The sequence below is a fragment of the Arachis stenosperma genome, chromosome 10 (genome assembly GCF_014773155.1).
Source record: "Arachis stenosperma cultivar V10309 chromosome 10, arast.V10309.gnm1.PFL2, whole genome shotgun sequence".
NCBI lineage: Eukaryota > Viridiplantae > Streptophyta > Magnoliopsida > Fabales > Fabaceae > Arachis > Arachis stenosperma.
The window spans coordinates 49,683,012-49,703,483 of NC_080386.1; the positions used below are offsets into that span (position 1 = coordinate 49,683,012).

The 20,472-nt window shown below is 41.0% G+C and overlaps 1 non-coding gene across 1 annotated transcript; it reads right to left on the reverse strand.

The window, feature by feature from the left end:
• Positions 1 to 804: 804 nt before the first annotated feature.
• Positions 805 to 912, reverse strand: LOC130958944 (small nucleolar RNA R71). Its single transcript, XR_009078043.1, has one exon. It is a non-coding gene; the product is annotated as a small nucleolar RNA R71 (small nucleolar RNA).
• Between the last annotated feature and the right edge of the window lie 19,560 nt (positions 913 to 20,472).

Below are 20,472 nucleotides of genomic sequence, written 5' to 3' on the forward strand. Positions count from 1 at the left end.
ATTTTCGAAAATCAATTAGTGTTTTTCAAAAATGTTTCCAAAATATTTTAATTAATTTTCGAAAAATTACTCCCCTCCTCCTCACGTCCTTCTATTTATGGAGTACCACTCCTTCTTAATGCACAATTCGAACCTTATCTAAGTAAAGTTCGAATTCTTCTTCTCCTTCTTCTTTCTATTTCTCTTTTCCTCTGACACCTCAAGGAATCTCTATACTGTGACATAGAGGACTCCACATTTTCTTGTTCTCTTCTCTTTCATATGAGCAGGAGCAGAGACAAAGGCATTCTTGTTGAAGCTGACCCTGAACCCGAAAGGACCTTGAAGAGAAAACTAAGAGAAGCCAAAGCACAACTCTCTTTAGAGGACCTGACCGAATTCTTCAAAGAAGAAGAAGACATGGCAGCCGAAAACAACAATAATGCGAACAATGCAAGGAAGGTGCTGGGTGACTTTACTGCACCTACTCCTGATTTTTATGGGAGAAGCATCTCTATCCCTGCCATTGGAGCAAACAACTTTGAGCTTAAACCTCAATTAGTTTCTCTAATGCAACAGAATTGCAAGTTCCATGGACTTCCAATGGAAGATCCTCATCAGTTCTTAGCTGAATTCTTGCAAATCTGTGACACAGTCAAGACTAATGGGATAGACCCTGAGGTCTATAGACTGATGCTATTCCCTTTTGCTGTAAGAGACAGAGCTAGGACATGGTTGGACTCTCAACCTAAAGAAAGCCTGGACTCTTGGGAAAAGCTAGTCAATGCCTTCTTGGCAAAGTTCTTTCCACCTCAAAGATGGAGCAAGCTTAGAGTGGAAGTCCAAACTTTCAGACAGAAGGATGGAGAATCCCTCTATGAAGCTTGGGAAAGATACAAACAATTAATCAGAAAATGTCCTTCTGACATGCTTTCTGAATGGAGCATCATAGGTATCTTCTATGATGGTCTCTCTGAACTATCCAAGATGTCTTTGGATAGCTCTGCTGGAGGATCTCTTCATCTGAAGAAGACGCCTACAGAGGCTCAAGAGCTCATTGAAATGGTTGCAAATAACCAATTCATGTACACTTCTGAAAGGAATCCTGTGAACAATGGGACAAGTCAGAAGAAAGGAGTTCTTGAGATTGATGCTCTGAATGCCATATTGGCTCAGAACAAGATATTGACTCAACAAGTCAATTTGATTTCTCAAAGTCTGTCTGGAATGCAAAATGCACCAAGCAGTACTAAGGAGGCTTCATCTGAGGAAGAAGCTTATGATCCTGAGAACCCTTCAATGGAAGAGGTGAATTACCTAGGAGAACCCTATGGAAACACCTATAATTCTTCATGGAGAAATCACCCAAATCTCTCATGGAAGAATCAAGAGAGACCTCAACAAGGTTTCAATAATAATGGTGGAAGAAACAGGTTTAACAATGGCAAACCTTTTCCATCATCTTCTCAGCAACAGACAGAGAATTCTAAGCAGAACCCCTCTGACTTAGCAACCATGGTCTCTGATCTAATCAAAACCACTCAAAGTTTCATGACTGAAACAAGGTCTTCCATTAAGAATTTGGAAGGACAAGTGGGACAGCTGAGCAAGAAAGTTACTGAACTCCCTCCAAGTACTCTTCCAAGCAACACAGAAGAAAATCCAAAAGGAGAGTGCAAAGCCATCAATATGGCCGAATTTGGAGAGGAGGGAGAGGAAGTGAACGCCACTGAGGAAGACCTCAATGGGCGTGCACTAGCCTCCAATGAGTTCCCCAATGAGGAACCATGGGAATCTGAGGCTCAAAATAAGACCATAGAGATTCCATTGGACCTACTTCTGCCTTTCATGAGCTCTGATGAGTATTCTTCCTCTGAAGAGGATGAGTATGTCATTGAAGAGCAAGTTGCTAAGTACCTTGGAGCAATCATGAAGCTAAATGACAAGTTATTTGGAAATGAGACTTGGGAGGATGAACCTCCTTTGCTCACCAAAGAACTGGATGACTTGTCTAGGCAGAAACTACCTCAAAAGAGACAAGACCCTGGGAAGTTTTCCATACCTTGTACCATAGGCACCATGACCTTCAAGAAGGCTCTGTGTGACTTAGGGTCAAGTGTAAACCTCATGCCTCTCTCAGTAATGGAGAAGCTAAGGATCTTTGAGGTACAAGCTGCAAAAATCTCACTAGAGATGGCAGACAACTCAAGAAAACAAGCTTATGGACTTGTAGAGAATGTTTTGGTTAAGATTGAAGACCATTACATCCCTACTGATTTCATAGTCCTAGAGACTGGGAAGTGCATGGATGAAGCCATCATCCTTGGCAGACCCTTCCTAGCCACAGCAAAGGCTGTGATTGATGTTGATGGAGGTGAACTGATCATTCAAGTGAATGGAGAATCCTTTGTGTTTAAGGCTCAAGGATATCCCTCTGTCACCATAGAGATGAAGCATGAAGAGCTTCTCTCAAATCAGAGTCAAGAAGAGCCCCCACAGTCAAACTCTAAGTTTGGTGTTGGGAGGCCACAACCAAACTCTAAGTTTGGTGTTGAACCCCCACATTCAAACTCTAAGTTTGGTGTTGGGAGGTTCCAACATTGCTCTGAGTATCTGTGAGGCTCCATGAGAGCTCTCTGTCAAGCTACTGACATTAAAGAAGCGCTTGTTGGGAGGCAACCCAATGATTATAATTTATTTAGTTTCTTTTGTTATTTTATTTTATTTTGTAGGTTGATGATCATAAGAAGTCACAAAATCCATTAAAAAAGCAAAAACAAAATGAAAAACAGGAAGAAAAACAGCACACCCTGGAGGAAGATGTTGCTGGCGTTCAAACGCCAGTAAACCTAGCAGTTGGGCGTTTAACGCCCAGTCTGGCACCATTCTGGGCGTTTAATGCCAGAAAGGGGCACCAGACTGGCGTTAAACGCCAGAAAAGGGTAAGAACCTGGCGTTAAACGCCAGGAATGGGCATCAGCCCGGCGTTTAACGCCAGAAATGCCTCAAAACGTGATTTTGAGCAACATTTGGTGCAGGGATGACTTTTTCTTGACACCACAGGATCTGTGGACCCCACAGGACCCCACCACCACTCTCTCTCTTCTTCCCCCATTCACCAATCACCTCAACACCTCTTCCCCAAAAACCCTTCACATATCAAATCCCATCTTTCTCTTCACCACTCACATCCATCCTTCATAAAACCCCACCAACCTCACCCTTCAAATTCAAACCACTTTCCCTCCCAACCCACCCATAATGGCCGAACCTCATCTCCCCTCTCTCCTATATAAACCCTTCTTAACCCCTTCATTTTCACACAACCGAAACACCACTCCTCCCCCTCCTTGGCCGAATACACCACCATCTCCCTCTTCCTCATTTCTTCTTCATCTACTCTCTTCTTTCTTCTTTTGCTCGAGGACGAGCAAACATTTTAAGTTTGGTGTGGTAAAAGCATTGCTTTTTCGTTTTTCCATAACAATTATGGCATCCAAGGCCGGAGAAACCTCTAGAAAGAGGAAAGGAAAGGCAAAAGCTTCCACCTCCGAGTCATGGGAGATGGATAGGTTCATCTCAAGGGTGCATCAAGACCACTTTTGTGAAGTTGTGGCCTTGAAGAAGGTGATCCCCGAGGTCCCCTTTTCACTCAAAAAGGGTGAATATCCGGAGATCCGCCATGAGATCCAAAGAAGAGGTTGGGAAGTACTTACTAACCCCATTCAACAAGTTGGAATCTTGATGGTTCAAGAGTTCTATGCCAATGCATGGATCACCAAGAGCCATGATCAAAGTATGAACCCGGATCCAAAGAATTATCTTACTATGGTTCGGGGGAAATACTTGGATTTTAGTCCGGAAAGTGTGAGGGTGGCGTTCAACTTGCCTATGATGCAAGAAGATGAACATCCTTACACAAGAAGGGTCAACTTTGATCAAAGGTTGGACCAAGTCCTCACAATCATATGTGAAGAGGGCGCACAATGGAAGAGAGATTCAAGAGGCAAGCCGGTTCAATTGAGAAGGCATGACCTCAAACCCGTGGCTAGAGGATGGTTGGAGTTTATCCAACGCTCAATCATTCCCACTAGCAACCGGTCCGAAGTTACTTTAGACCGGGCCATCATGATCCATAGCATCATGATTGGAGAAGAAGTGGAAGTTCATGAGGTTATAGCCCAAGAACTCTACAAGGTGGCGGATAAGTCCTCTACCTTAGCAAGGTTAGCCTTCCCTCACCTCATTTGTCACCTCTGTTATTCAGTTGGAGTTGACATAGAGGGAGACATCACCATTGATGAGGATAAGCCCATTACCAAGAAAAGGATGGAGCACACAAGAGACCCCTCTCATCATGAGATCCCTGAGATGCCTCAAGGGATGCACTTTCCTCCACAAAACTATTGGGAGCAACTAAACACCTCCCTAGGAGAATTGAGTTCCAACATGGGACAACTAAGGGTGGAGCACCAAGAACACTCCATTCTCCTCCATGAAATTAGAGAAGATCAAAAAATCATGAGAGAGGAGCAACAAAGGCAAGGAAGAGACATTGAGGAGCTCAAGCACTCCATAGGACCTTCAAGAGGAAGGAAGAGCCGCCATCACTAAGGTGGACCCGTTCCTTGATTTCCTTGTTCTTTATTCTTCTGTTTTTCGAATTTTAGTGCTTATGTTTATCCATGTTTGTGTCTTATGATCATTAGTGTCTTAGTGTTTATGCCTTAAAGCTATGAATGTCCTATGAATCCATCACCTTTCTTAAAATAAAAACGTGCTTAATTGAAAAGGAAAAGAATTGCATGAATTTTGAATTTTATAACAGTTTAATTATTTTGATGTGGTGGCAACACTTTTGTCCTCTGAATGTATGCTTGAACAGTGCATATGTCTTTTGAATTTGTGGTTCATTGATGCATTTGCATATTTACTATATTAACTAGTTAGTTTAGTTGGTTTTAGCTTAGTTTCACTCACTTTCTCTAAATAAACAAGTCTTTTTATGAGTTTTATCTTCATGCATGAGAATACCAAGGAACATGTTGATTCTAGCCAAATTCATGCAAATGATTTAAAGAATACATACATGAATGAGTATGAATGAATCTCATGAAATTTATTGCATGAATTGGTAAGACTTTGAAGCTATTTCCTTTGTTGATGATAGGTGATGAAACAAGAAAGCATGGAAGCAAGAATGATGCAAAGCTGGGCAAGAAGAAGTTGGCGTTGCCAACTTGGAGATAGTGGGCGTTATTCATGACAACGCCAGGCAACCTTGGAAGAAGAAGTTGGCGTTGCCAACTTGGAGATAGTGGGTGTTGTTCATGACAACGCCAGGCAGCCTTAGAAGAGAAGTTGGCGTTGCCAACTTGGAGAAGAGTGTGCGTTGTTGAAGGCAACGCCAAGGCAGCCCTGGAGAGCAAATGTTGGCGTTGCCAACTTGGAGGAAGGAGTGAGTGGTTATGGGCAACGCACACAAGCAAGGAACTTGGGCCATGAAGGAGTTTCGAGGGCGTTGCCAACGCCAAGAACTATGGGCGTTGTTCAAAGCAACGCTAAGCTAGAGGAACTTGGGCCATGGAGGAGCTTGAGCACGTTGCCAACGTGCTACTTCACTGGCGTGTTCCTAGGCAACGCCAAGCAACAAGAATGGAGCCTTGAGGAAGGCTCGAGCACGTTGCCAACGTGCTGAAGAGAAGGAGTGTTCATCAACAACGCCAGGAATGGTTGCTTGGCTAGGCACCAAGTCTTGGGTGCCAACCAAGTTGCTAACGCCAATCAAGGCACCATTCACGTTGCTAACGCCAGGGAGAGGCACCATTCACGTTGCCAACGCCAGGGGATAGTGCCAACCACGTTGCCAACGCCAGCTTCTATAGGCGTGTTCAATGGCAACGTGGGAAGCAATATTTGGAGCTAGGAAAGAGCATCGAGCACGTTGCCAACTCAAGAAAGCATTGGCGTGTTTGGTAACAACGCCAGGAAGCTTTGGATGGTGAAGAATGGAGGTAGCACGTTGCTAACTTGGAAGAACAAAGGAGTGTTTGCCAAAAACGCTGGAGAGCTGCACAGCCTGACCTTACCTCCTTCAATGGAGTATATCTTGAGCTACAAAGATCCAAATGATGCACTCTCAACGGCATTGAAAAGTAGACATCCAGAGCTTTCCAACCATATATCATAGTATGGGATTGGCATTCATTTGAAGCTTCAAAAGATGGCTTCATTTAGAGCTTTAGAATCTGAGCACGTTGGCAACGCTGGAAACAAGGGCGTTTTCACCAAAAACGTGTGCGATTTTGGCAGCCTGACCCTGTCTCCTTCAAACGAGCATACCTTGAGTTATAGAGATCCAAATTGAGTGCTTCCAGTTGCGTTGGAAAGCTGACATTCAGAGCTTTCCAACCATATATAATAGTCTATAGTGGAGCATGAAATGGAAGCGCGAATCAGAGTCATCTTTAGGCCCAAAAACAAGGAAATGAAGTTGAAATTCAAGGAGGCTAGAAGGCAGCCCATGAGGAAGCAACGGGCACGTTGCCAACGTGCTAGCAAGAAGGCGTGTTTGGCAACAACGCCAGCCTCATTTCTCTGCCTTGGGAGGCTAGGCACGAGCACGTTGCCAACTTGGGAGAATGGGTGCGTTTTTGGCAACAACTTGGCAGCTTGACCTTACCTTCTTTGAGGAAGCATAACTTGAGCTAGGAAAGTCCAAATGAGGTGATTCCAGTGGCATTGGAAAGAAGACATCAAGAGCTTTCCAATGATGTATAATAGTCCATATTGAAGCAGAGGATTGACACTCAAATTTTGGGCAACATTAGACATGAAAGAAGAGTCAAGAAGAAGAAAAGCAAGTTGTTGGCAATAACTTGGGCCAGCAACGCCCAAGTCTCAAACTTCACTTCCAGGAAAATACCATGCACGTTGCCAACGTGCATTAAGCCTAGAGTTGTTGCCAATAACGCCCCTCAATGGGCCAGCATTGCAGCCAACTTGCTCTGCTTCCTCTATTCCTCACAAAGGCCAGAAACTTCATCAATTGAACCAGAAATTCAACAAAGAGAAAGCCCACACTGCTAGCCCAATTGAAGATCTCTGAAGAAGTTTTGAGAGTAGTATAAATAGAAGAGATTGGTGTACTTGTGGAGGACTTTTTGACACTTAGAATTTTAGACTCTTAGCACTTTTATTTGAGAACTCTTTAGTACTTCCGGGAGGATACCCGGAGAGCATTTTTGGTTCTTCTTGGAACTTTTCTTCTTCATTTTCTTAAGCTTTAAGCATTTCCTTATTCTTCTTCATCTTTCTTTGCATTTTAGTTAAATTTTGGTTTATGGCAATTGTTGTTGAAATTGGAGCAATGACTCACTAAACCCCACTTTCATTAGGGGGAAGAGCTCTGCTTGTTGGAATGCATTGGTGAACTCATCTTTTCCTCCTCAATTCTAGTGGTTGATCTAAAGAGGGAACTCTTGTTCTTCAAAGATTCAACCACCATCGAGAGAGGGGTTAATCTATATGAATTATGTGGTGAATTTGAGGAATGAGCCACATAATTCAGTTTAGAGTTCATCCTTTCATGATTTCTTTAATCAACACACCTTGGTTAGTATGTGAGATGTAACTCTCCTTGGTTGAGATTATGGGAGTTGTGTGGCTGGATTAGATTTGAGCTTCATCTCTTCTCATGAACAATTAGATCACGAGAGTGGAAATTGGTTATGTTGAGAGAAATTGAATCACCAAGAGATTGGGATTCAATTACCCACTTGCCATGGATCTAAACCCATGATTGAGAAGGATTTGACTAACATCAATTCATGAAAACTTGCATCTCTGATCCCTAATGATCTTCTCCATCATCAATTCTTATTTCTTTTGCTTCTAGTTATTTGACTACCCATAACCCAAGTCCCTTTTACATTCTGTCAATTTATTATTCTTGTCATCTACATTTTGTTCTTTCAATTCTTGCTATTTACTCTTATGTTCTTTAAATTTCTGCACCCTTTAATTCCTTGCCATTTATCTTTGATGTTATTTAAGTTTCTTGCAATTTAAGTTTCAGTTATTTACTTTCATTTTATTTCTATATTCTTGTTCTTAATTGCCATTTAAATTCCTGCAATTATGTTCAAAAGTCACATTGCTCATAAAATCAAAATTATATCTGCTTAACTAAACTTACCATTTAACTAAAGTTGCTTGATCTACCAATCCTCGTGGGATCGACCTCACTCTTAGTGAGTCTTATTACTTGATACGACCCGGTATACTTGCCGGTTGTACGTGAAACAAAAATTTTTACGTATCAAGTTTTTGGCGCCGTTGCCGGGGATTGGAAAAGATTGACAATGATTAAGTGAATGGTGGTTTAGATTAAGCATTTTTTTTAGTGTTTTTGTTAAGCCCGCTAACTGTTTGATACTTTGTTTCACTAACTCCAATTCCACTCTAGTTCTAGAGTATTTCACTTGTGATTTTGGTTTCGTTTGTGTATGTCAGGAGCTAATAGACTTAATACTGAGGACGAGAGAACCCTCCGAAGGAGAAGAAGAGCAGAAAGAGGAAAGGGAATAGTTGGTGAAGAGGAGTCAGAGGGAGAAGATCAAGTCATGGAGGATGAGATGCACAATCCTCCTGGAGGGGTCAACAACAATGATGGACCACCTAGAAGAGTGCTATCCTCTTATACCATCCCTGATCCAAGACATTGTGGGAGTAGTATTGCCACTCCAAGTGTTCAGGCCAATAACTTTGAGTTAAAACCCCAACTCATCACTTTGGTACAAAACAACTGCTCCTATGGAGGGGGACCTCTTGAAGACCCAAATCAACACTTGTCTGTTTTTCTGAGGATATGCAACACAGTGAAGACAAATGGAGTGCATCCAGATGTCTACAAACTGCTGCTATTCCCATTTTCTTTGAGGGACAAGGCCACTCAATGGCTAGAGTCATTCCCCAAGGAAAGCCTCGACAATTGGAATGACCTGATGGGCAGATTTCTAGCAAAGTTCTACCCACCTCAAAGAATCATCAAGTTGAAGACAGAGGTTCAAACTTTCAGGCAAATGGAAGGGGAGTCATTGTATGAAGCCTGGGAAAGATATAAGGCACTCATGAGAAGATGTCCACCTGATATGTTTAGTGACTGGGTCAAACTCCAAAACTTCTATGAAGGTTTAAGCTTAGAAGCAAGGAAGGGGCTAGACTACTCATCAGGAGGATCACTCAACATGATGAAAACTGCTGAGGAGGCTCAAGACCTCATTGAGATTGTGGCAAACAATCAGTATTATTACTCATCAGAGAGGCAACATAACCCGGCCCCAAAGAAAGGCGTAATGGAGCTTGAAGGTGTTGACGCTATCATGGCACAAAATAAGTTAATGCACCAACAAATCCAACAACAAATGGAAATGATAACAAAGAGAATGGATGGTTTCCAGCTAGCATTAGTGAACACAACAAATCAACCATCACTTGAATGGAGCCAAGGTGAAGGGACCACTGTTGAACAGCCACAAGAACAAGTTCAATACATGCAAAATACTTCAAATTCTCAGGATGAATTTCATGGTGATACATACAACTCCTCTTGGAAAAATCACCCCAATCTAAGGTGGGGTGAAAACCATTGGCAAAAGAATAACAACCACAACCACACCCGCAACACAAATAACCAAAATCACCATGCCACCAACACTAACCAATATAGAAAAACACAAAACACATATCAACACCCTCATAATAACTCACAAACTCACCAAAACAACTTCCCTGCACCAACATCCAACACACAGAATTACCACACTAATCCACCCAACAACTTCCAATAACAATCAACCCCCATCATATCCCCAATTGACCATCATGAGACCAGAATTGCAAGTCTTGAAGCAACCTTGCAAGCACTTGCTCAAACCACTCAAGCCTTAGCTAAGGGACAAAAGGAACATGAGGCCACCATGAAGAGTATTGAGCGACAAGTGGGACAATTAGCCAAACAAGCTGAACGGCCAACCAATGTTCTTCCAAGTGATACGATACCCAACCCAAGAGACACAGAAAAAGCCATAAAATGGGAGGAGTGTAAAGCAATCACCCTGAGAAGTGGGAAGAAAGTGGAGACAGAAGCCATTACTCAGGAAGAGCACATCAAAGAATGCTTAAAAGAAGAGGTGAAGGAACAAAAGCAGGAGCAAGAAACCTATACACAAAGTGATAAATTAGCTAAGAAGGAGGCAGTGAAAGCATACCAACCAATGCTTCCATACCCTCAAAGGTTTAAAGAAGAGAACAAAGAGAAGCAATATTCCAAATTCTTGGAAATATTCAAGACACTACACATCAACATCCCCTTCATTGAAGCACTTGAACAGATGCCCCTATATGCTAAGTTCATGAAGGAATTGTTGACAAAGAAAAGATCCTTGAAAGAGGGACAAACGGTTGTGATGACCAGGGAGTGTAGTGCCATCATCCAGAAAAAGTTGCCAAAGAAGATGAAAGACCCAGGGAGCTTTCACATCCCCTGCACAATAGGTAACATGATGATTGAGAGAGCATTTTGTGATCTTGGTGCAAGCATAAATCTGATGCCTCTATCTTTGATGAGGAAGCTTCAGATTCATGAATTGAAACCTACAAAGATAGCCCTTCAAATGGCGGATAAATCTATTCAGCAAGCACTCGGGGTTGTAGAGAATGTATTAGTAAAGGTGGACAAATTTTTCCTCCCGGTTGACTTTGTCATCCTAGACATAGAGGAAGATGACAACACTCCCATTATTCTAGGGAGGCCCTTTTTAGCTACTGCCAGGGCATTGATAGATGTCGAAAAAGGAGAATTAATGCTAAGGGTGCATGATGAGCATATAGTGTTCCATGTCTTCAAGAATTTGCAAGACTCCACCCAAGAGGAAGAGTGTATGAAGATTGATTCCATAGATCCAAACTTGAAAGAGGCACCTAATGAGGCACTTCCAAGCTCATGCTGGAAAGAAAATGAAGAGGTGGAGGTGCTGCAACAAGCTCAAAGAATAGAGGAGAAGCTGCAATCAAAGTCAGCATTTAAGATTCATAGCAAGGACAGTCCAAAAATTGAGATCCCAAAACCTGAACTATCTCCTGGAAAAGAAGAGAGTCCCAAGAAGAAAATGCCAAGAGGATGGAGAAACAAGAAAATCTCCACTGAAGACTTCTCACCAGGGGATAAAGTGATGCTAACTTACCAACCAATAGAGACATCTCCACACTTTTCTGGATACTACACAGTGAACAAAATCCTCTCACTTGAACATGTGGAAATCATCAAGAATGATACTGGAAGGAAGCTCACGGTGAGAGGGGAAGGATTAAGGCACTATGATCATCATCCGCCCTAAAGAGGGACAACCGTCAAGCTAATGACGAAAAAAAAGCGCTTGTTGGGAGGCAACCCAACCAAAGGTAGTCTTCTTTTCTTAGTTAATTCAATAAAAGAGTTAAGTATATTTATCTGCATTGCAAGGAGCTAAGTTTGGTGTTACACACCAACAGAATTCAAAGGTGAATGTGAGGTGCTAAGTTTGGTGTTCCACCAAAAAGTTTCATTAAAGACACATTTTAACCCTTTGCATGATTAGTCACTAGCTCCAAACAATCAGAAAAATTACTTAACAATTGCTACTTTTAATTTAGATTTTATTTCCTTAATAGAAGCATTTGATGTTTCTTACATGTATTCATTCCACTGCATATAAAAGTAAGCAAGGAACTAAGTTTGGTGTCCCCACACCAACTTATGTCTAGAAGATCACAAGCATACATGCATGCTAACCATCTCTCAAGTGCTTGGGGAGAAGCAACTTTCAAAGTTCATTGTAGGCGATCACTTCAATCTTGAAAAGGATCAAGCATCACCAACCAAAGAGACAAAGAGGGATATAAAGACTAACAATGATGATGATAAGGAGTAAAGCAAGTAAACTCCAAAAGGTTGTATTGTTGAGTGATTGTCTTGTATTCAAACTACTATGATTGAAAGTGATATTGCCCCCTGTTTGTCTGCTTAGTATAACTTCTTTGTAGTTCAATAACTAAGATGTTTGATATATCATAACACCATACTCTTGAAATTGCTTGCACTCAATACCTATGAAAATGCAAACAGAGAACATTTCTTTGAAAAGAATGATTGAGGAGTCAAAAATCTATTTTGAGGCAAGCAAAAGATTAAGAGAAGTGGTGGTTCTAGTTGTATGATTGTGTATTGAGGTTTCATGTTTGTGAAAACTTGCATGGGAGCTCATAGGCAGGAAATAGAGTTCAAAGAAGTATTATGGAGATTCTCAAACACTTATTGATCCAAGAAGCAGCAAAAAAAAAAAAGAAAAAAAAAAAAAGAACATGGCAAAAGGCTCTGAGCATCAATTACTAGGAAGAAAAAGAAGGAAAAGAGAACTCAAAGAGTTACTATCCTAGTTAAATGCTTGTGGTGGAATTGTGTCAAAGAGAGAGGCTTGAGCAAGTAAATCCTAAGGGGTGTTTCAACACCTAATACCTTAAAACCAACTGGTTTGGGAGTATTGATTGAAAGCTTATCTAAAGAGCCGCTTTGAGACATGACACTTAGAGTCAAGGCCAAGACACATAAACTATGTGCTGTTTCAAGGTGATTACCTATAGAGAGATTTCCATGATATCATTTGAATGAAAGTCCTAAGATCTAAGACTCCCAAAATGTAAGGACTGATAAGCACTGGGACCCTTGCATGAACACATAATTCAGAGTTCACCCCACTATCACTTAATCACTTCACTCACCAAGGTATTACAAGCTATTCCTCAACTCATTCCAATTAAAAGAAATCTTTGTGCATAGTTCTTTTGTTGCTTGAGGACAAGCAAGGTTTAAGTTTGGTGTTGTGATGCATTTGCATATTTACTATATTAACTAGTTAGTTTAGTTGGTTTTAGCTTAGTTTCACTCACTTTCTCTAAATAAACAAGTCTTTTTATGAGTTTTATCTTCATGCATGAGAATACCAAGGAACATGTTGATTCTAGCCAAATTCATGCAAATGATTTAAAGAATACATACATGAATGAGTATGAATGAATCTCATGAAATTTATTGCATGAATTGGTAAGACTTTGAAGCTATTTCCTTTGTTGATGATAGGTGATGAAACAAGAAAGCATGGAAGCAAGAATGATGCAAAGCTGGGCAAGAAGAAGTTGGCGTTGCCAACTTGGAGATAGTGGGCGTTATTCATGACAACGCCAGGCAACCTTGGAAGAAGAAGTTGGCGTTGCCAACTTGGAGATAGTGGGTGTTGTTCATGACAACGCCAGGCAGCCTTAGAAGAGAAGTTGGCGTTGCCAACTTGGAGAAGAGTGTGCGTTGTTGAAGGCAACGCCAAGGCAGCCCTGGAGAGCAAATGTTGGCGTTGCCAACTTGGAGGAAGGAGTGAGTGGTTATGGGCAACGCACACAAGCAAGGAACTTGGGCCATGAAGGAGTTTCGAGGGCGTTGCCAACGCCAAGAACTATGGGCGTTGTTCAAAGCAACGCTAAGCTAGAGGAACTTGGGCCATGGAGGAGCTTGAGCACGTTGCCAACGTGCTACTTCACTGGCGTGTTCCTAGGCAACGCCAAGCAACAAGAATGGAGCCTTGAGGAAGGCTCGAGCACGTTGCCAACGTGCTGAAGAGAAGGAGTGTTCATCAACAACGCCAGGAATGGTTGCTTGGCTAGGCACCAAGTCTTGGGTGCCAACCAAGTTGCTAACGCCAATCAAGGCACCATTCACGTTGCTAACGCCAGGGAGAGGCACCATTCACGTTGCCAACGCCAGGGGATAGTGCCAACCACGTTGCCAACGCCAGCTTCTATAGGCGTGTTCAATGGCAACGTGGGAAGCAATATTTGGAGCTAGGAAAGAGCATCGAGCACGTTGCCAACTCAAGAAAGCATTGGCGTGTTTGGTAACAATGCCAGGAAGCTTTGGATGGTGAAGAATGGAGGTAGCACGTTGCTAACTTGGAAGAACAAAGGAGTGTTTGCCAAAAACGCTGGAGAGCTGGACAGCCTGACCTTACCTCCTTCAATGGAGTATATCTTGAGCTACAAAGATCCAAATGATGCACGCTCTACGGCATTGAAAAGTAGACATCCAGAGCTTTCCAACCATATATCATAGTATGGGATTGGCATTCATTTGAAGCTTCAAAAGATGGCTTCATTTAGAGCTTTAGAATCTGAGCACGTTGGCAACGCTGGAAACAAGGGCGTTTTCACCAAAAACGTGTGCGATTTTGGCAGCCTGACCCTGTCTCCTTCAAACGAGCATAACTTGAGTTATAGAGATCCAAATTGAGTGCTTCCAGTTGCGTTGGAAAGCTGACATTCAGAGCTTTCCAACCATATATAATAGTCTATAGTGGAGCATGAAATGGAAGCGCGAATCAGAGTCATCTTTAGGCCCAAAAACAAGGAAATGAAGTTGAAATTCAAGGAGGCTAGAAGGCAGCCCATGAGGAAGCAACGGGCACGTTGCCAACGTGCTAGCAAGAAGGCGTGTTTGGCAACAACGCCAGCCTCATTTCTCTGCCTTGGGAGGCTAGGCACGAGCACGTTGCCAACTTGGGAGAATGGGTGCGTTTTTGGCAACAACTTGGCAGCTTGACCTTACCTTCTTTGAGGAAGCATAACTTGAGCTAGGAAAGTCCAAATGAGGTGATTCCAGTGGCATTGGAAAGAAGACATCAAGAGCTTTCCAATGATGTATAATAGTCCATATTGAAGCAGAGGATTGACACTCAAATTTTGGGCAACATTAGACATGAAAGAAGAGTCAAGAAGAAGAAAAGCAAGTTGTTGGCAATAACTTGGGCCAGCAACGCCCAAGTCTCAAACTTCACTTCCAGGAAAATACCATGCACGTTGCCAACGTGCATTAAGCCTAGAGTTGTTGCCAATAACGCCCCTCAATGGGCCAGCATTGCAGCCAACTTGCTCTGCTTCCTCTATTCCTCACAAAGGCCAGAAACTTCATCAATTGAACCAGAAATTCAACAAAGAGAAAGCCCACACTGCTAGCCCAATTGAAGATCTCTGAAGAAGTTTTGAGAGTAGTATAAATAGAAGAGATTGGTGTACTTGTGGAGGACTTTTTGACACTTAGAATTTTAGACTCTTAGCACTTTTATTTGAGAACTCTTTAGTACTTCCGGGAGGATACCCGGAGAGCATTTTTGGTTCTTCTTGGAACTTTTCTTCTTCATTTTCTTAAGCTTTAAGCATTTCCTTATTCTTCTTCATCTTTCTTTGCATTTTAGTTAAATTTTGGTTTATGGCAATTGTTGTTGAAATTGGAGCAATGACTCACTAAACCCCACTTTCATTAGGGGGAAGAGCTCTGCTTGTTGGAATGCATTGGTGAACTCATCTTTTCCTCCTCAATTCTAGTGGTTGATCTAAAGAGGGAACTCTTGTTCTTCAAAGATTCAACCACCATCGAGAGAGGGGTTAATCTATATGAATTATGTGGTGAATTTGAGGAATGAGCCACATAATTCAGTTTAGAGTTCATCTTTTCATGATTTCTTTAATCAACACACCTTGGTTAGTATGTGAGATGTAACTCTCCTTGGTTGAGATTATGGGAGTTGTGTGGCTGAATTAGATTTGAGCTTCATCTCTTCTCATGAACAATTAGATCACGAGAGTGGCAATTGGTTATGTTGAGAGAAATTGAATCACCAAGAGATTGGGATTCAATTACCCACTTGCCATGGATCTAAACCCATGATTGAGAAGGATTTGACTAACATCAATTCATGAAAACTTGCATCTCTGATCCCTAATGATCTTCTCCATCATCAATTCTTATTTCTTTTGCTTCTAGTTATTTGACTACCCATAACCCAAGTCCCTTTTACATTCTGTCAATTTATTATTCTTGTCATCTACATTTTGTTCTTTCAATTCTTGCTATTTACTCTTATGTTCTTTAAATTTCTGCACCCTTTAATTCCTTGCCATTTATCTTTGATGTTATTTAAGTTTCTTGCAATTTAAGTTTCAGTTATTTACTTTCATTTTATTTCTATATTCTTGTTCTTAATTGCCATTTAAATTCCTGCAATTATGTTCAAAAGTCACATTGCTCATAAAATCAAAATTATATCTGCTTAACTAAACTTACCATTTAACTAAAGTTGCTTGATCTACCAATCCTCGTGGGATCGACCTCACTCTTAGTGAGTCTTATTACTTGATACGACCCGGTATACTTGCCGGTTGTACGTGAAACAAAAATTTTTACGTATCATTCATGAATGTTGGCTCTTGAAAGAATGATGAAAAGGAGACATGTTACTGAGGATCTGAAAAATCATAAAAATGATTCTTGAAGCAAGAAAAAGCAGTGAAAACAAAAAAAAAAGGGAGAAGCAAAAAAAAAAACCGAAAAAAATATAGAAAAAGAAAGAAAAAGAAAGAAAAAGAGTTGTGATCCAAGGCAATAAGAGTGTGCTTAAGAACCCTGGACACCTCTAGTTGGGGACTTTAGCAAAGCTGAGTCACAATCTGAAAAGGTTCACCCAATTATGTGTCTGTGGCATGTATGTATCCGGTGGTAATACTGGAAGACAGAGTGCTTTGGGCCACGGCCAAGACTCAATAAGTAGCTGTGTTCAAGAATCATCATACTTAACTAAGAGAATCAATAACACTATCTGGATTCTGAGTTCCTAAAGAAGCCAATCATTCTGAGTTCCAAGGGATAAAGTGAGATGCCAAAACTGTTCAGAGGCAAAAAGCTAAAAGCCCCGCTCATCTAATTAATACTGATCTTCATAGATGTTTTTGGAGTTCATTGCATATTCTCTTCTTTTTATCTTATTTGATCTTTAGTTGCTTGGGGACAAGCAACAATTTAAGTTTGGTGTTGTGATGAGCGGATAATTTGTACGCTTTTTGGCATTGTTTTTAGTATGTTTTTAGTAGTTTTAGTTGAGTTCTTAGTATATTTTTATTAGTTTTTAGTTAAAATTCACTTTTCTGGACTTTACTATGAGTTTGTGTGTTTTTCTGTGATTTCAGGTATTTTCTGGCTGAAATTGAGGGACCTGAGCAAAAATCTGATTCAGAGACTGAAAAGGACTGCAGATGCTGTTGGATTCTGACCTCCCTGCATTCGAAGTGGATTTTCTGGAGCTACAGAAGCCCAATTGGCGCGCTCTCAACGGCGTTGGAAAGTAGACATCCTGGGCTTTCCAGCAATATATGATAGTCCATACTTTGCCCAAGATTTGATGGCCCAAACCGGCGTTCAAAGTCACCTACAGAAATTCCAGCGTTAAACGCCGGAACTGGCACCTAATTGGGAGTTAAACGCCCAAACTGGCATAAAAGCTGGCGTTTAACTCCAAGAAGAGTCTCTACACGAAAATGCTTCATTGCTCAACCCAAGCACACACCAAGTGGGCCCGGAAATGGATTTTTATGTCATTTACTCATCTTTGTACACCAGAGGCTACTAGTTTTCTATAAGTAGGACCTTTTACTATTGTAATAGGGAGAGTCTTTTGATCATGTTTTGATGATTGAACTCACTTTGGGAGGCTGGCCATTCGGCCATGCCTAGACCTTGTTCTTATGTATTTTCAACGGTGGAGTTTCTACACACCATAGATTAAGGTGTGGAGCTCTGCTGTACCTCGAGTATTAATGCAATTACTATTGTTCTTCTATTCAATTCCGCTTGTTCTTTGTCCAAGATATCACTTGTTCTTCAACTTGATGAAGGTGATGATTGACACTCATCATCATTCTCACCTATGAACAAGATGACTGACAACCATTCTTGTTCTACAAGCGTTCGAGGCTTAGTGAATATCTCTTGGATTTCTGATTGCATGCTGCATGGTTGATCGCCTGACAACCGAGTGCTCGCCTGACAAACGAGCCAGCCATTCCGTGAGATCAGAGTCTTCGTGGTATAGGCAAGAACTGATGGCGGCATTCAAGAGAATCCGGAAGGTCTAACCTTGTCTGTGGTATTCTGAGTAGGATTCAATGATTGAATGACTGTGACGTGCTTCAAACTCCTGAGGGCGGGGCGTTAGTGACAGACGCAAAAGAATCACTGGATTCTATTCCGGCCTAATTGAGAACCGACAGATGGATAGCCGATGCTGTGACAGAGCATCAGGAACGTATTTCCAATGAGAGGATGGGAGGTAGCCATTGACAACGGTGAAACCCTTGCATAAGCTTGCCATGGAAAGGAGTAAGAAGGATTGGATGAAGACAGTAGGAAAGCAGAGAGACAGAAGGGAAGGCATCTTCATACGCTTGTCTGAAGCTCTTACACCAATGATATACATAAGTATCTCTATCTTTATCTTTATGCTTTATTCATCATCTATACCCAATTGAGTCTGCCTGACTGAGATTTACAAGATGACCATAGCTTGCTTCATACCACCAATCTCCGTGGGATCGACCCTTACTCGCGTAAGGTTTATTACTTGAACGACCCAGTGCACTTGCTGGTTAGTTGTGCGAAGTTGTGTTTATGCCATGGTAGTGAGCACCAAGTCTTTGGAGCCATTACTAGGGGATTATTCGAATATGGACAAAGTAGTGATCACAATTTCGTGCACCACATCCCCACACAATTATTCACATACAATGCCCACGGCTTGTTGAATTTTATCCTTCGGCACCAAAACCATACTATTATCACCGGTTCGTGACCTTTCCATAATCACACTTGCCGATTTATCTTCTCTTTTTCTTCAGTCTTTTACTTATTTATCCTTAATAGCTCAAACTATCTTCACACTATTCTCTCACCATCCACTAAGTATTTTATGAAAAGAGAATCATAAGATCCTTAAGTTAACTTTGTGATTCTAAATCTTTTCAAAAGGGTATTCTCTTTTTATTCCGTTCTATCTTACCATTAATAATATCGATAATAATAATATCCTTACTAAATAAATAATATTATCATGGTAACAAATACATTTTTTTAAACCCAAAAATATCTTTTTATAATCAGTGCCCCTTAGAACTCCAATTGGCCGAATTCAAGGGGAAGGGGAGCTATGTCATTGTCAATTTCTATCGAACAAAAGTGACGCAAATATGTAGTAGAGGAAGATACGAATACTTTTATCGAATTAGATTTTTTATTGGAGTTATGGATTTACAGAAATTAGAGTCGGAAGGTTTAAGAGTTTCATGGTTTTCTCTCTCTCACTCTCGGTCACTTCTCTTCTCACCATGCATGAAATGAAACCAAATGAAGTCAGATGATGATGATTAATATGATGGAAAATGATTAGGTGTCATGCTTAAAATAATAAATAGTTAGTTGTCACAAGCTTCTTTGTTTTTGTTTCTCTATTTGTTCAGTCACTTGGGAAGAGAATTAAGGGATATGCTGATGATAATATATGATGATGATTAACGTTGTCTTTAATGAGATGCTATTGTCTAATGTGATTCCATGTTTCTTTTCTTTTTTTTTCCAAGGAATGGTTTGGTTGATTATAACTTTATAAGGAATGGTGATTAGAGAAGTAGTTTAATTTAGTGGAAGAGTGATTTGTCAAATTAAGGGGTTGGGTATTGATGATCGAATATTTTATACACTTTTTGGCATCATTTTCACATAGTTTTTAGTATGTTTTGTTTAAGTTTTTTTAAGTTTTCATAGGTTTTAGTGTAAAATTCACATTTTTGGATTCTACTTTGAGTTTGTGTGTTTTCAAAAAATTTCAGGTATTTTCTGGCTGAAATTGAGGAGCAGGAGCAAAAGTCTGATTCAAAGGCAGAGAAAGCACTGCAGATGCTGTTCGGATCTGACCTCCTTGCACTCAAAAGAGCTTTTCTAGAGCTACAGAAGTCCAACTAGAGCGTTCACAATGAATATGGAAAGCCAGCATCCAGAGCTTTCTAGTAGTGTATAATAGTCCATACTTTGCTTCAGAATTGAAGGCCCAAAACTGACATCCAACGCCAGTCTCCTGCCCTATTCTGGCATCCAGCACTCAAAGGAGAAGAGACTAGCGTCCAACGCCCATAAAGGACCCCTAGCCAGCGTTCAATGCCCTAGAGGCCTCCTAGCACGTGGATCTCATCAAAGCTTAGCCCAAACACTCACCATGTAAGCCCCAGAAGTGGATTTTAGCACTAAAAGATTGTTTTACCGTTTTTATGTGATCCTTAGTCATCAGTTTAGTATTTAAGGGAGAAGATCACATAGCTAGAGATCTCTTCCAGCATATTTCGAATTTTACATGTATTTTCTATTAGTATGAGTTTCGAAACCTCCTAGGTTGAGGGGAGGAGCTCTGTTGAGTTTTATGGATCAATAAAAGTATTACCGTTTCTTTTCAATCTGTGTTTGATTCTCGATTCTAAGATGTATCTTTGTTCTTCATCATTATGAATCCGTTGAACTGGAAAAATGTTATCTCA